The sequence below is a fragment of the Bos javanicus genome, chromosome 23 (assembly GCF_032452875.1).
Source record: "Bos javanicus breed banteng chromosome 23, ARS-OSU_banteng_1.0, whole genome shotgun sequence".
Taxonomy (NCBI): domain Eukaryota; kingdom Metazoa; phylum Chordata; class Mammalia; order Artiodactyla; family Bovidae; genus Bos; species Bos javanicus.
Window position 1 is genome coordinate 40,876,138 of NC_083890.1, and position 17,601 is coordinate 40,893,738.

General features: G+C 41.3%; 1 protein-coding gene across 20 annotated transcripts in view; it reads left to right on the forward strand.

The window, feature by feature from the left end:
* ATXN1 (ataxin 1) overlaps positions 1-17,601 on the forward strand; it is a 421,040-nt gene that overhangs the window by 92,493 nt on the left and 310,946 nt on the right. For all 20 annotated transcript variants that reach the window (XM_061398786.1, XM_061398793.1, XM_061398792.1 and 17 more), the window contains one exon: positions 16,486-16,611. The gene's annotated coding sequence lies outside the window, so the exon portion shown is untranslated. The remainder of the gene's footprint in view (positions 1-16,485; positions 16,612-17,601) is intronic.

Sequence of the window (17,601 nt, forward strand, 5' to 3'; positions counted from 1 at the left end):
CTGCAATGCAGGAGACCTGGGTTTGATCCCTGGGTCGAATTCTCCAGGGAGGATCCCCTGGAGAAGAGAAAGGCAACCCACTCCAGTATTCTTGCCTGGAAAATGCCATGGACAGAGGAGCCTGGTGGACTATAGTCCGCAAAGAGTTAGACACAACTGAGCGACTAACACAACACACTCCTGTGATACATTTAGCACAAAAGGTTCTTGGATCACATGCTAAGGAACAAAATGTAAATAACTGTTTTAAAATATGTACATATTTTAATAATTGAGTATAAAATGAAACTATTGCATAATACTAATGTTAGAGGACAGAATAAGGAAGTATATTAAGCATAGTAAGTTCTTGACATTTCAGTTACATTTTGGGGGTTGTGGTTTGTTTTAGGCATATTTGAATCCTTATTATATCAAGCCATATTTATATTCAAAGTATATAATGATTTTGACCCTTGATTGTTCTTGTTAAGACTGTCATCTTCCCTGTGTGATTAATTGTTGTGTTGATATAAATATGATTTTGGCTTACTAATGTTCAGTAAGAACTAATGACTCTTGGGAATGTCAGTGACTCTGTGAGTCCTTTGTAAGTCAGATATAACCAAGCTATTATTACAGGCTTGTTTGGATGCTAAGAGATAACATTTATGAATTTATTTCTTAAAAAAGATTTTTGTTGTAGTATAGGTTATTTACAATGCTGTGTTAATTTCTGCTGTACAGGAAAGTGACTCTATTTATATATTTTTTCAAAATCTTTTCAGTTCATATTCTTTTCCATCATGGTTTATCAAAGGATTGAGTATGGCTCCCTGTGCTACGGTAGGACCTGTTCATCATAGTTTGCATCTGGTGGTGGCAGTTTTAGTTGCTAAGTTATGTCTGACTCTTGTAACCCCATGGACTGTAGCCTGCCAGTCTCCTCTGTCCATGGGATTTCCCAGGAAAGAATACTGGGGTGGGTTGCCATTTCTTTCTCCAGGGCATCTTCCTGACCCAGGGATTGAACCTGGGTCTCCTGCATTGCAGGTGGATTCTTTGCCTGCTGAGCCACTGGGGAAGCCCATAGTTCGCATCTGCTGATCCCAAACTTCCAATCCTCTCCCCCAGCCCCGCTTCCCCCGTGGCAACTGCAAATCTGTTCTTAGTGTCTATGAGTCTGTTTCTTTGGTGTATTTATTTATATCATATTTTAGAGTCCACATTTAAGTCATTTCATATGGTAGTTGTCTTTCTCTTTCTGACTTACTTCATTTAGTATGATAATCTCTAGGTCCATCCATGTTGATGCAAATAACATTATTTCATTCTTCTTTATGGCTGAGTAATATTCTAGTATGTGTGTATATGTATCAGTTCAGTTCAGTTCAGTCGCTCATTTGTGTCCGACTCTTTGCAACCCCATGAATTGCAGCATGCCAGGCCTCCCTTTCCATCACCAACTCCCGGAGTTCACTCAAACTCACGTCCATTGAGTCAGTGATGCCATCCAGCCATCTCATCCTCTGTTGTCCCCTTGTCCTCCTGCCCCCAATCCCTCCCAGCATCAGAGTCTTTTCCAATGAGTCAACTCTTCACATGAGGTGGCCAAAGTACTGGAGTTTCAGCTTTAGCATCATTCCTTCCAAAGAAATCCCAGGGCTGATCTCCTTCAGAATGGGCTGGTTGGATCTCCTTGCAGTCCAAGGGACTGTCAAGAGTCTTCTCCAACACCATAGTTCAAAAGCATCAATTCTTCGGCGCTCAGCCTTCTTCACGGTCCAATTCTCACATCCATATATGACCACTGGAAAAACCATAGCCTTGACTAGACAGACCTTTGTTGGCAAAGTAATGTCTCTGCTTTTGAATATGCTATCTAGGTTGGTCATAACTTTCCTTCCAAGGAGTAAGCGTCTTTTAATTTCATGGCTGCAGTCACCATCTGCAGTGATTTTGGAGCCCCCCAAAATAAAGTCTGACACTGTTTCCACTGTTTCCCCATCTATTTCCCATGAAGTGATGGGACCAGATGCCATGATCTTAGTTTTCTGAATGTTGAGCTTTGAGCCAACTTTGTCACTCTCCTCTTTCATCAAGAGGCTTTTGAGTTCCTCTTCACTTTCTGCCATAATAGGACATCCTTATCCATTCATCTGTTGATGGACATTTAGATTGTTTCTAAATGGCTGTTATAAATAGTGCTGCTGTAAATATAGGAGTGCATGTAGCATTTGTGAATTTCTTAACGTACAGTAGTTGCTCAGTAAATGCTAACTTTACAAACAAATTGCTAGAGAATTTTTCTGGGACTTTCATTTTTAGAGTATAAACTTAAGAGTTCATAATTCCTATCCATCGAGTCCATAAGGCCGACCTTTGCTATGGTGTCGCCCCCGATACCTCTCCTGCATAAAATGGTTTCCTTTCTGAAGTCCCATGGTTCTTCTCTTATTCTCTTATTTTATTGCAAAGAGGTTGTACCATTTATACACACTCTCTTCCCAGATGGAAACTAATTTCCCCAAGGCCATGACCCATCGTATCAAATACTTTATACTCCAGATAAGCCCCTGGCAGACTCTCTTTCCAAAGCACTTACTCAGTACATTTGTTGGTGGAATGACTACAATTTAGACAATTATGGCACCATCTTACAACTTCTCAGATATTGTCTCTCACTTGTTTGGAAATTGAAAATGTTGCAATGACTTTTGTAAAAACAATTTGAGAATAGTTATTTACTCAGCTTTTTATGTTAATGATGTCACGATATCAAAAATTAGCTAGAGTAAATCTACTTTAACGAGGATGGTTTGTTATCTAGATGACATGTTCCACATGTAACATCCAAATGAACTGTAACACTGAGTTGTTGGCAAGTGGTTGTGGTGAGCAGAAGCAGTCATTATACATTACTTGGTAAAATTCATATTCATATCTTGTCAGTTTGTAGTGAGCCAGAGATTGAAAATACCAGTTGTTTCTGTTTTAGTAACTGCTTTTAAAAAATATCTCAAATCTTTTTATTTTCTTTAGTTTGACTGCTAGTAATGTTTTTAATATGTGACCTTTCAAGAAGTAATGAAATGCATCAATGCAGCTTGGCAATGCATAACAGAGCATGCTTCTAGGATTATTTTTAATGATTAAAAGTCAAATTGAACTTAAAAAAAAAAAGACCTGAAATGCAGATGAGCCAAGTAAACCCAGAAAGAAATCTATGAATGAAATGTGGGTTCCTGGCCCTTTGTGTATTCGCCAAGTCTATTTTCTCCAGATTTCTTATTTCTTGCTCATTCACCACAAAGGGGGAAAGGTGATGGGGATCTCAGAGCATGTTGTATTGTTTTGTTCTTTTTGGTTTTGGTCTGAGGTCCCTCTGAGTTTGTCCCATTGGTGTATTTTTTGCATTCTCCTTTCTCTTCCCTGGTGGTTTGAAGAATGTACTATAGTTGTCCATGAGTTTTGGTTGGGGAGGTACAGCCATCAGACCTGAGTTTTCCAGAGGCAGCTTTGATGATGATCTGGGAAGGTGAATGGCGGAACATGAGAACGGCCGGAAATCTCAATGGGAGAGTGGGAGCGCTGGGTGAGAGCTGAGGCAGCAAGGCTGGAGGGATGCAAAGGGAAGAATTCAAGTAGTATAACCAGGAAGTAGAACAGTTAGAATTTGGCACAGCTCCCGAGAGTAATATGAGGGAAGGCGGAGGTGTGGATGCTGCTTGTTCCCAGTTTGGGCCACTCAGTGATGCCAGGGACCAGAAGTAGCTCAGTGAATCTGTAGACACGATGGGCCCCCAGACTGTCGGCTGTCATCCAGCATTGCTTGCCTTCTCTCCTTCATGACCCTGTAGCTTACCCCTTCTTGATTGGGAACCATGGCTAATGGCACCTTCAGCTTCCGTTGGATGGCCTCAGGTGTCAGGTGCTTAGAAGTGACATCAGGGGCGTGTGGGCTCCACTGATATAAATGTAGAGGCGAAAGAGAAGTGTTAGTCTAGAGCTGTCCCAGTGCCTAATACGAAAGGCAGGATAAAAATGTTGGCTAAACTAAAATTACTCACTTCAGATTTCAAGAGCCATGGGAGAAGTTTAGTATTTACCGGCTAGGAACATCAGCCCCTCACTTAGTAATGCCTGATTCAGAGAACTTTCTTTTGTGGTGCAGCATACTGAGGGGCTTCTACCAAGATAGAAAAAGAGAACAGTGCTTCCTAAACTATAATTACTTCAACGTTGCCATAAGTAAATATTTTAAATATACAAAAACGGCAACATCAGGAAATATGACTAAGAAGTCAAGATGTGACACACCCTCTAGCCCCCACCTTTGTGGTTGTTGAAAATTTCCACCAAGAATGATATATGCAAAGAAGGTTAAGGTCAGGCTGTGAAGTTTCATAGCAAAGCCAGCATTTTCATGGCCTTTAATTTTACAAAGTTAAAATCCAATGATGTACCTTACAAATGGGAGTCCAGTATTTAAGTTAGGTACGCTGTCATCGTAATTAGACACGAGCCGTTACAGTGGCTTTCCTTTCTTAACTTCTGTACAGAAGTTTGGTATGGCAATGGAGCAAAACAAAACAGAACAAGACACACGTCTGCTCCTAACTGTGTTGCTTGCAAATACACAAACCTTGAATTGACTTGGTTTGTCTGAGAGAAAGAGGCATTTGGGAGGAGAAGGAAAAAATCTCATGAGTTGGACACAGTATCAAAAGAGTTTTGTTACCATCAGTTGATATGATTGTGTCATTTTATACCAAGTGTGTAGCACAGTGCTAAGGGAATGAACTGAATTCTTCTGTATCTTGTCGTCCTTGCCCCACGGACTTCTAAATATTACTGAACTTCCCAAGTGGCACTCTGCCTGCCAATGCAGAAGTCACAGAAGACTTGGGTTCAATCCCTGGGTGGGGAAGATCCCCTAGAGAAAGGAATCACAATGCACCTCAGTATTCTTGCGTGGAGAATCCCATGAACAGAGGAGCCTGGTGGGCTACAGTCCACGGGGTCGCAGAGTCAGACACGACTGAGCAGGCACAAACTTTAGTAATCCATATCCTTTCTCTGGCAGTTATTCCCCAAATCATGAAACGCTCTCATCACTTTCCTGCTGCAAAGTGAAGAGGTGCTCAGTGAGTTGGCTATTTTAGCATTCATTGAAAAGCTCCATGGCAGATTGTGGCATTCGTATTGGAAACAGAGACGTATAGAACATTTCAGAGGGGCGTGGGGGCTACCAGATATGGGTGTCATTAAGAATGGCTGGGCATTTAGAAAGGTCAAGACACAACTGATCCATGGATTCTAAATTGTACTCCAAATCCATTTTCTTTCTTTCTTTTTTTTTTTTTTGCCACGAGTTAGTATATATTATCTTTCTTTCTTCTAAAATCACTTCACATTAGGATGGAGTCTCGCAGATAAGCTGTCATGGAGCTCCTCAGTGAATACCATAGATTGTACTATAGACTAATTACTCTCTTTCAAAATACCTAAAACTTCCGGTTGAGTGTACTGCTAATTTTGTTTAATCTTGGGACTGAAGGGAAAGATGTTTAAAAATAAAATTGTCATAAAAATACTTTCCTGTGTTCTTCACTGTTCATCCAAGTGAGGAGAAATAGGAACAAACATGATATTTTGTGTTCTGCACGGTGGGAAGTGTTGTGAGAGATTCCCCAGAAAGTCTCAGGAACACTCACCATCTACTAATAGTTGTCAAAGATGTTGCTGTTGCTCAGCTGCTCGGTCGTGTCTGAGTCTGTGCCATCCCGTGGACTGCAGCATGCCAGGCGCTTCTCTCCTCCACCGTCTCATGGAGTTTGCTCAAGTTCATGTCCGTTGAGTTGGCTGACGCTGTCTGACCATCTCATTCTCTGCTGTCCTCTTCTCCTTTCTCCTTCAGTCTTTCCCAGCATCAAGGTCTTTCCTAGTCAGTCAGCTCTTCATATCAAGTGGTCAAAGTATTGGACCTTCAGCTTCAGCACTGAATGTTTAAGGCTGATTTCTTTCGAGATTGACTAGTTGGATCTCCCTGCAGTCCAAGGGACTCTCAAGAGTCTCCTTTAGCACCGCAGTTTGAAACCATCAATTCTCCGGCACTCAGCTTTCTTTATGGTCCAACTCGTACATCCATACGTGACTCCTGGAAAAACGACAGCTTTGACTATATGGACCTTTGTCAGCAAAGTGTTATCTCTGCTTTTTTTTTTTTAATTTTATTTTTAAACTTTACATAATTGTATTAGTTTTGCTAAATATCAAAATGAATCCGCCACAGGCATACATGTGTTCCCCATCCTGACACTGTCTAGATTTATCATAGCTTTTCTTCCAAGGAGCAAGTGTCTTCTAAGTTCATGGTTTCAGTCATTGTCCACAGTGATTTTGGAGCCCAAGAAAATAAAATCTGTCACTGTTTCCTCTTTTTCCCTTTCTATTTCCCATAAAGTGATGGGACCAGATGCCATGATCTTCGTTTTTTGAATGTTGAGTTTTAAGCCAACTTTTTCACTCTCCTCTTTCACTTTCATCAAGAGGCTCTTTAGTTCCTCTTCACTTTCTACCATTAGAGTGGTATCTGCATATCTGAGGTTATTGCTATTTCTCCTCCCAATCTTGATTCTAACTTTTGATTCATCCAGCCCAGCATTTCACATGATGTACTCTGCATATAAGTTAAATAAACAGGGTGACAATATACAGCCTTGTTGTACTCCTTTCCCAATTTTAAACAAGTCCACTGGTCCATGTCCAGTTCTAACGGTTGCGTCTTGACTTGCATACAGGTTTCTCAGGAGGCAGGTAAAGTGGTCTGGTATACCCATCTCTTTAGGAGTTTTCCACAGTTTGTTGTGATCTACACAGTCAGAGCTTCTAAATGTAAAAGAAAGAGACTCACACAAATGGAGCCATGTCACCTACCATCAGGCAGTACACAGGAGATCCATAGTGATGGGGGTCCCTGCCAGAGGCACTTTGAAGAAAGAAAGAGCTGGACTAGTTCTGGAAGTGGAGATGTCTTCAGCTGGGCGTTGGAAAATTATTAGGACTGATCTAGAAAGTTGGTATTCAGTATGCTTTGATTGATTCTGAATTAGCAGAAGAAAGGGCATTGATGTGCAAGAAATAATGGGCAGAGGTTATAGTGACCTGAGGGAACTAAGGGTTTAGAAAGCATTTGAAGAGAATAATCCCATCTCCCTTGCCTTACTGGGGTGCCTTCGAGATGACGGGCATTTCACTGCCCTGTTTAATACATTTTAATTCCAGAGGAATGGAGAGGGAATAGAGCCGAGGGCTCCTTGGGTCTTGCTCCCAGAACATCATTATGTTTGCTCTGTGCTCCAGCCTCGTGACCTTTTAGGGATCAAAAGATTGGACTTCACAGCATCCTGCTTATGTGGCTTTTGAGTGAGACTTCATTTTCCATGGGGTGACCCTTCCGCTTTGGGAGGTGAAAGAATCTTCCTGCTTTGTACATTTATTGGGGTGGCCTCTGAGCCAATTCATTGAGCACCTCTTCACTTTGCAACAGGAAAGTGATGAAAGTATTTCATGATTTTGGGGATAACTGCCAGCGAAAGAATCTGGATTGCTGAAGTTTGTGCGTGTGTGCTCAGTCTGGTCTGACTTTTTGCGACCCTGTGGAGCCATTAGACTCCTCTGTTTTGGGGATTTTCCAGGCAAGTATACTGGAGTGGGTTGCCATTCCCTCCCTTAGGGGATCTTCCCGACACAGGGAACAAACCCAAGTCTCCTGTATTGCAGGCGGATTCTTCACTGCTGAGCCACTGGGAAGGTCAGCAAATGATTAATTGGAAATGAGGCAGCATAGTGAGGACTGGAGAGACCCTTGGTGTCAGACAGATACAGATAGAGGTTAAAGTCCTGGATCTGTCTCTTGGTTATTTAGCCCTTTGAGTATGTTATTTAGCCCCATTCAGCTTCATTTCTTCATTTATTAAAAATAGGAAAAGGGAATATATGTATACAGATAGCTGATTCTCAGTGCTGCACCGCAGAAACTAACATAGCATTGTAAAGCAATTATACTCCAATTTAAAAAAAACAACAAAATAATAGGAAAGTGTCAGCCACCTAGGATGGTTGTCAGGCTTAAAGAGATAATTTGCAAGTTTAATACTGAAATATTAGCTATTAGTATTATTGCATGTGTACATCGACACCCAAAGATAACCAGTGTTGTTTAGTAGTTCTTTTTAGTTCTTAAAGAGGGGATGGTTTATAACTAGTGCTAAGCTAAGTGTTAGTTGCTCAGTCGTGTCCAACTCTTTGAGACCCCATGGACTGTAGCCCACCAGGCTTCTCTGTCCTTGGAATTCTCCAGGATTCTGGAGTGGGTCGCTACTCCCTGATAACTACATAGTTACTTCATTAACTGATTTCATGAAATAGGCCTTTCTGAGTCTCTTTCAGGGTACTTAAAAAGTTGATTGCTGTTGGTTAAAACAAATCCTTCCTAAATTATTAAGGCCTAGGTTGGAAGAAAGTGTTTGCTGAAAGATTCTAAAGTGTACACTTCTCACAGATTCCTACCTGGGATAACCCAAATAACCAAATGTTTTCTTTATAGTCAATCCTGTCCAACTGACCCCTCATGGTTTATGCCATGGCTGTGGATCAGTAGACCTTGTTTAGGGTCACAGAATCCTAGGATAGGAAGGAAACAATGTTCTATGCTTTTCTTCTGGGAGGGATCTTCAGAACTTAGTCTCCTTAGTCAGCAGTTCCTGCTTTGAGAAGCTCCAAGACCTTTTTGGGTGGGTGAGAGAGGTCTGCAGGGTCAAAACTATTTTTATAATACTACTGGGTATCCAGTCTTGCTCTCTCACAGGTGTATAGAAGAGTTTTTCAGAGCTGCGTGATGTATGATGATGTTGTATAGTGAACACTGCTCGGAAGTCTGTGTAAGTCAGTGAGCTAATTTTATTTTCCAGTGACCAGTGTATGGGATTTCCCAGGTGGTGCTAGAATCTGCCTGCCAGTGCAGGAGACGCAAGAGACACAGGTTCGATCCCAGAGTCGGGAAGACCCCCTGGAGTGGGAAATGGCAACCAACTCCAGTGTTGTTGCCTGGGAAATTCCATGGACAGAGGAGCCTGGTGGGCTACAGTCCAGGGGGTTGCAAAGAGTCGGACACGACTGAGCAACCAAGCAGGCACGTGTGTACAACCAGTGTGTGATTTTACGAAACCACACATGGAAAAGGATCCATCCAAAGTGCAAGACAAACCAACGGATTTTAATAGAACCAAGTACAAGGAGTTCGTTGGTAAGTTTCAGATTCCACTTTGCTACCACCGTTTAAGAAACTAGCCCTTGTTGAGTTTTGGTGTAGCACTAAAGGAGAACTTCCACCAGGAGCTGAAAACAAAGGCTAGATTTTCTCCCTCTGTTTCAACCAAACAGCATATCACAGCAACTTGAATTCAGAGACACTTGTGAAAATTTAACTGTTTTCTGTGAACCCAGACACTAAAGAGATTTGTGGAATTGAACATCAGTCTCACTCTTCTCATTAACTTTTTGGTTTTGAAAAAATATGGTTATTTTGCTGTTTTATGTAAGATGCAGTTGGTACCTTGTTACTTAAGCTAAATGCATTAATACAGATTTTAAAATTCAGTTTTCATTTCTAATATAAATATCATTAAAGGTAATCTATGTCATTAACAGTGCTTTGGGGTCCTCAGTATATTTTATGAGTATAAAGAGGACTTGAGACCAAAATCTTTGAGAACCCCTGGCCTCGTGTATTGTTTTCCAGGGGTGTATTCTTGTCACGCATGTATACTGGTTGCCTATTTGAAAAAAGTATTCTGTGGCCAATATATTTTGGACCAAGATGCATGCTTTGTCCCCTATTAGAGCCTTATCATACATTTTAATACATCAAAGTCCCTCAAGTGTGTTTCCCCAATTTTTTGCAACCTTTTTGTCTCTTTTTTTTTAGGATAATGGAATGTCCCACAATGAACTCTTATCAGCTCATTAAACCATACTGACTAATTATCATATAGGTTGCCCTCTCCCCATTTTTCAAAAATAAAAAGCAGTTTTTCTCAGGTACTTTCCTTAAAATTCGTGCTTTATTTAGAGGAAGGCCCAAGGAAATTCACCACCTTATCTCCTTGCCTCTCTTTTTAAAAGGAAAACTACTCATACTTCCTTGTATTAAACTATTTTGCTTATCATCTTTGAAGCTGCTTGGAACTTCTGTTTCCAAACTCATATGTTTTGAAACTATTTTAAACACTTCTTTGTGTTAATTGGTTGCATCTGTTCCCTGTGTCCTATGACAAAGTAATCTCCCCACACAAATTGTCCAAACTGCAGATCAAGTCCCAGCAGCCTAGCAGTGGAGCTGTTACTACTGTTTGGTATTTTTAAATGGCAAAAGATACCTTTGGTGATGTGTCTCATGCCCCTTTATAAAACACAGGCGCTTTTTGTGACAGATTTGTAAATGGCAGTGGGTTTTGTTGTATTTCTTTTTTATGACACTTTCTTTCCAGCTCTTTGGCTCCCATTGGTGGTGGGCACAATCTTAAGAATTTTAACAAAAGAAAAGCATTCTACAGTGTGGATGGGGGGACAGGCTGCTGGCTGCAACTCCATGGGTGTTTTCCTCCTGGAAAATAGGAGTGATGGATTAGCCAGCAGCAGCCCTTTTCGACGACAGTGACATTCTAAATTTATGTTGAGGCAAACGTTCAGAGGTCACTTCTTTCTTTTTCTGTATTTCACATGTCTGTGTCAGGGAAAGAATGGGAACGTCTTAATGTGTTACAATAATTAAAGGGACAACAGCCTTTGGATTTTGTACAGTTCAAGAGCTATCATTTTTAATATTCTGGTCTTGCCAGTTTCTACTTAAAAACTTAATATTGTTGGCATACTTTCCCTTATTATTTAAGAAATTCAAGCAGAATTTACTGTGACTATCTTATTCAGTATCTTATTCTTTTCTTACCACTTTAGTAGTTTGAGAGAGAACTTTTTACATGTTCAAAGGGACCACATTCAGTCAATATTTTAGAGTGTTAGGAAACTCTAACACTCTGGAAATTCTTTGATAGTCAAATCAGCTAGTTAACCAGATTGAAATTAACCAGACTAAGGTTACTGTTCAGACAGCAAGAGGCTGCTTTTATCTCTTCTTTGACAGGTGAGTGTAGATTGTAGTACAGGTGGGCTTCCCTGGTGGCTCAGATGGTAAAGAGTCTGCAAAGTGGGAGACCTGGGTTTGACCCCCGGGTTGGGAAGATCCCCTGGAGGAGGGCATGGCAACCCACTCCAGTATTCTTGCCTAGAGAATCCCCACGGACAGAGGAGCCTGTGGGTGGGCTACAGTCCATGGGGTTGCAAAGAGTCAGACATGACTGAGCGACTAAGCATGACGTAGTTGGGATAGCAAAGACTGGAGAATTGTAAGGCTATGTGGCAGCTTAAGAAATCTGATGAAAATGCATATGGACCATTGCTTGTATGAACTATGTGATGTTAGCACTTTTTGCAGTAGGTCAAATTTCAGGTTTGTACATTCATTGCAGGAGAATAGGTTATTCTAGAGGAGTCTTGATATGTGGTCATTAAGAGCTGAAGCTCTGGAGTCAGATGACCTGGGCTTGATTCTTGCCCAGTCACATATGTGTGATGTTGGGCAAGTGATATAGCTTCTCTGTGACTCAGTGTCTCCAACTGTAATAAGTCAGGTAAAATTTCTAGACAGTGCCCGGTGCATCATAACTGTATTAGTTATCTATTTCTCTGTAACAAATTACCCTAAAGCTTGGTGGCTTAAAGTAGCAAAAACTTACTGTCTCACAGTTCCATGAGTAAGAATCAGGGCACACCTTAGATGGGTATCTCTGGCTCAAGGCCCCTCCTAAGATTACAGTCAAGCCATTAGCCCAGGCTAATGTGAAGGATCAGCTACAGTCTCATCTGAAGGGTGGAGGCAGGCTGTGTGTGCCTGGGATCTGCCAGCAGGCCATGTGGGCCCCTGCACAGGATGGCTTCAACAGTCTGGCAGTTGGCTTCCCCCAGATTAAGTCATCCAGGAGAGAATGCAAGAGGGTACCCAAGAGGAAAGCTACAGTCTTGTAGCCTCACCTTGGAAGTGACATTCCATTACCTCTGCCCCACTCTGTTTGCTGGAGTCGCTCAATACAGTCTGCACTCAGGGGAGAGGATTATAATAAGGACATGAATACCAAGGTAGGATAGCTGGGCACCATCTTCTTGGACGCTGCCCGTAACAGTAACTCATGCTTTCACATGTATCTTCTATCCTATCTACATGTCAGTGAATTCCAAACACCCACATCCAGGTGTCTACCTGATAGCTCACTAGGAGTCTAACAAGCATCTTAAGCTTAACACGGAAAAGTGGCCCTTCCTGACACCTGCCTTTTCCAGTTTTTTCTATCTTGGTGAATGGCAACTCTATTCTTAGAGATGATTGGGTCAAAAATTTGGAAAGATCCTTTACTCTTTTCTTTCTCTTCTACCACTTGTCACCTTGACCTTCGCCGTGTGTCCAGAATCTCGCCAGTTCTCACAGCCTCCTCCTCCAGTGTCATCACCTCAGTCCACGTATCGAGCGTCTCACCTGAATTTTTGCAGTTGCCTAAGTGGACTCTGTGTTTTCTGCCTTGCCTCCTTAGAATCTGTTCTTCAGACAACAGATATAAAGATCCCTTAAAACATAAGGCAGATCATTATCCTGCTCATTTCAAAATCCTCTACTGTCTTTGTATTTTAAGGTAAAAAGCCAAAGTCTTTCCAGTGGCCTCCGAGGCCTTTTGTGATTGTAACATTATTCTTTTTGTGTGTTACTGCATAAAATGTTGTCAGTATGCATAATAAATACTATGTTAATCTATGTCTGGGTGAACACATCTTAATATGTTTAAGTTACCTAGAATTTATTTTTTACCCTTATTTCTCTTTTTTTTAATTATTTATTTTAATTGGAGGATAATTGCTTTACGACATTGTGATGATTTTTGCATACATCAACATGAATCTGCCACAGATATACACGTGTCCCCCCATCCTGAATCCCCCTCCCATTTCCCTTCCCACGCCATCTCTCAGGTTGTCTCAGAGCCCTGGCTTTGAGTGTCCTGCCTCATACATCAAACTTGCATGGGTCATCTATTTTATATACAGTAATATACATGTCTCAATGCTATTCTCTCAAACTGTCCCACCCTCGCCTTCTCCCACTGAGTCCAAACGTCTGTTCTTTACATCTGTGTCTCTTTTGCTGCCCTGCATGTAGGATTGTTGTTACCATCTTTCTATTTTGTGAATGGTGTAAGGGAGTGATCTGACTCTTCTCAAATGGAAAGCTAATCTCCCCAGAGCTATTGATAGACAAGAACACTCGTTCCCCACCAAGGGATTATTCCACCATGAACCCATTACTCACCTTCTATGCAATCTGTGTCTAATTGTTGGAATTTAGGATTAAAATGAATCTTAATGGATCATATAAGATAAAATTGTGTTTGTGGAAATTTAATTTGATATGGTATACTCAATTGCATATGAAAACAACTTGAATTATCACTAGGAATTCATTATGGAGAGCCCTTACTTAGGTCCCTTTATTTGATAGATAAGGAACTAATTCTGCATAGGAGATTATGACTTAAATTTAAAAATAGACTAAGCTGCAAAACTCAGACAAAAAAAAAAAAAAAAAACCTCATGGCTTTTAGACCACTGCTTTTGAGTTATGTTGATATGCTATATTTTGTTGCTGCTGCTTATAACTGTTCAGAAAATTATCACAAAACGCTTATCAAATTTTAAAACCCTGTAAGGATATCATCTAGAGGGCAATCCCTGTTTCTGTAGCTAACTTTCAGTGCTCAGGCAAATCAATGAATGCTCTAGGCCTCTGGTGTTCTTTTCGTCTTTCTGGACTTTTGGTCTTATCTCTATTTATAACTTCAACCGGCAAGCAAGAATGGGCAGGCAAAGGAGATTAAACTCAAGCCAGTTTGTTTTATGGGTGATTAGCAGCACAGTATTCCTGCTTGGAGAATCCCAGGGACGGAGGTGTCTGGTGGGCTGGTGTCTATGGGGTCGCACAGAGTTGGACACAACTGAAGCGACTTAGCAGCAGCAGCAGCACTGCTGAAAAGTTTTGCTGAAGGAGGAAAGTATATTACAATTCTTGCTTAAAAGGAGGTGTGTAGAATTTTCAGTGGTTTTCTTTTGATATAAATGGTTTCATGCTTGTTATACTATGTGTAATTGAGGGTCAGCTATAAAACACAAAATGAATCACTTCCAAGTTCTTCACATCTACAGAGATAAGAATGGAAAATCTTGTCACTCAGATGAGTCCTTTTTTCTTTTTTCTCCTCTGCAAATAGTCTAAACCTTACTCCTCTGAACACCTGGTTTTTGAAGCCAGAGATAGGGCCCTGAGCTAATAATGGAGACATTATCTCCTCTCCCAGATCACTTGGCTCTGCTTGGTGACAAGAATATAATCCAGAAATGAATTTCTTTACACAGAAATAAAACAGAAAAAGAGAAAGAATATTATGAGAAAGTGTTGTGCTTCTGGTAAACTTTTCAAATCAACACATTACATTGTACTCAGTGACATTATTATGCCCATTAAGAGTCAGAGGGCATGAGTGATTAAACCCAGAGTCTAGTCAAGGCAGAGATAAACTTGCTGTGTGACTTTAAGAGGCTCTTCACCTTCTCTGGGCCAGCAGCTTTATTTGCAGAAGAATCTTGGACTAGATGACAAAGACACTTCTAGTTCTAAAATACCAGTACATAAAGCTGGTAACAAGAGAATTGCAGCAGTTTATTTTTAGTAAAAGAAGATTGATACCAGCCAGTAACTCTCAGTGGGCTTGCTTAAATCGTCCTGTCTTCCAAATTCTGTTTTTACCAAATCGGTAAACTGAAGACAGTTTGTCATGCTTTGAACTTCCTGGCTCCTGTTGATTTGTATCAATATGTTACTGTTACACATTTGAGTGGGAGCTGAGTTACATTTCATGAAAACTGCTCAGAAAACTAATAAAATTGTTACAACCTCACTTTCAGTGGGAATTGATAGCATCAAGAAAAATAAAAGAGCCTTGGCCATTTTCAGGCATTTGCTCTTCCAGCTAGACTGAAAATCTAATGGCCTTACACTCAACTCGCTTGTTTAAACATTAACCAAAGTGGCTTTCTCCTCCTCCTCAAAATGTTGAAGTGCCAACATGAATTGAACCAGCAGTCCACACCCCCCACCCAAGTCCTCTTAAAAAAACATTGAGTATTCTATAAAGTAATAGCTTCAGAAGGCTTTCAAGGAATTTATTATTCACACAGCAGCCTAGGGAGGTGCAGAAAGTATATGCTGTCTCTTACAACTGGGTCAGTGCATGGTGAGCCCCTTGATTCAGGACCTTTGGAGATTCATAGAGGGTTTCCAGTTACAAGTGGGGTGCAGTCACCATAGTTAGAGAACGGGGTGACAGCCTTCCAATGGGCTTTCAGAATAGATGCGGAAGAGCTCAGAAAAGGCTAAGAAAGGGTGCAGACATCTTTTGAGGATCGTTTCCAGGCTCTCAAATGGCCATTGTCAAAGAACAAACAATGGCGGGGGGTAGGGGGCGGTGTGGTGGTTTGACTAAGCATCCGAAGAAGCCCGAACAGCACCCTGTGAGCAGTGAGCCTTGGAAGCTCACAGCTCAGTGGAGAACTTTTCAGAGCGACTTGTCACACACAGTTCTAATGTGTGGGCTTTATCAGCTGCTCTGAGTGGGGGTTAAGAGGCATGCATATTTTACCCATTCATTACATATTCAGTGTGTGAAGTAAATGCCGCTTTCCAGCTTGGGTGGAGAAGGTTATTTATCAAGATAGACCAAGTCAGAACGAAAGCCCATCAATTACCTGTTTGGAGCGCAAAATGGAAAATGTCCTCTCTCTCACACTTTGCCATTTCTGTTCAATCCTAGTAATCCTTCGTTGAAAACTACTAATATTAGCTCCTTCAATTTGAGTCTTTCATGGGCAGAATCAGATGAATTTTAATTCAAAACATAACTTTCTCCACTTTCTGCCCTCGAGAACTGCACGTCAGCATCTCTGTTTCAACATCATGAATTCTTCTTTAATTTCTTATTTCAGTTAGTAAACTTGAAATCTTGCAAGCGCAGTATCAGCGGTAAGTGTCCTGAGATGCAGCACGTATCTAGTAGGGGTTTTGTTGTCTTTTTTTGTACTCCCCTCCCCTCCCCATCACCGGCATTTCAAAGTACCATATGGAGATCAGTTGTGTGATAGATTCGTTCTGGTAATTAACATGCTTGTTTGAGGTTATAAAATATACATCTGAGAAAGGCCAGGGATTTCCCCCTGAATATCAACGAACTGCTTGAAGTGGCATTTATTTTTCATTCTGACTTGGTGTTGTGTTTTGTTTTACTGCAGCAGTCTGGAGCAAAATGAAAGAGCTTATGTCGAGGCCTCCCAAGCAGTGCTGCTACAGACCATGAACAAGAGAGGAGGAGGAGACCTCAGCCTGCACGAACGATCCTGAAACACAAATGGTCTTGGGTAAGTCATCTGAAGGGCTTGGCATCCATCAGCTGTAAATTTCATCCATCATCGTTGGTTTGGTGTCCCAGGACATCTTATTCAACCCAAGCAACAGGATGTTGAGGAAATGTTGATCAAGTGCTGGAGAGCTGAAAGAACAATGAAAGTGACTTAGCGTGTTCATTTCTGAAATTTGCAGAAGAGTAGGATTTGAGCGGAATGCATTGGTGGTTAGGAAAGACTAGAAAGAACCGAACTAAACACATAGGCAACAAACTTCATCTTCCGTGTATTGCATTTCAGTGGAGAGAATATTGGGTTAATCACATGAGAGACAGTAGATTCAGTCTAGGGGCACATTTGTTATCCTTTAAGTGAAGTATTGGGATGAGCAAGGTGAGAGGCACTGCGAGTTTCCAGAGCCTATTCAACAGGATCTATTGTGAACCTTTTTAAAAAATATTTATTCATTTATTTATTTGGCTGCATCGGTCTTAGTTGTGGCATGTGGGGTCCTTGTTGTGTCGTGCAGTGTCTTGCGTTGGCTCAGTAGTTGTAGCACAAGGACTTAGTTGCTCTAGCGGCATGTGGGATCTTAGTCCTCTGACCAGGGATCAAGTCTGCATCCCCTGCATGGAAAGTGGATTCTTAACCACTGAGCAACCAGGGAAGTCCCTATTGTGAACCTTTTAACTAACCATGGTGTCCTGGAACAACAGTCTTGGTTTGAGAGGGGAGAGGGGTGGAATGCAAATGTGCCAAGCTATAAATAAATAATAAATTCCAAACTCAACACCAAAATAATGTGGACTTCCAAGGAAGTTTTATCAGCCTGCTTCAGTGTATTTCTTGGAAACAAAGGCCTCAGATGGAAGCCCAGTTCTGCTCACATATCTTGACCTTGGACAACTTATCCACCCTCTTGGAATGAGTCACCTGTAAAAACACCATCGTCTTGAGGATGTCCAGGGTGGCTTGCAAATGTGAAATTCCACAGTTCATTCTAAT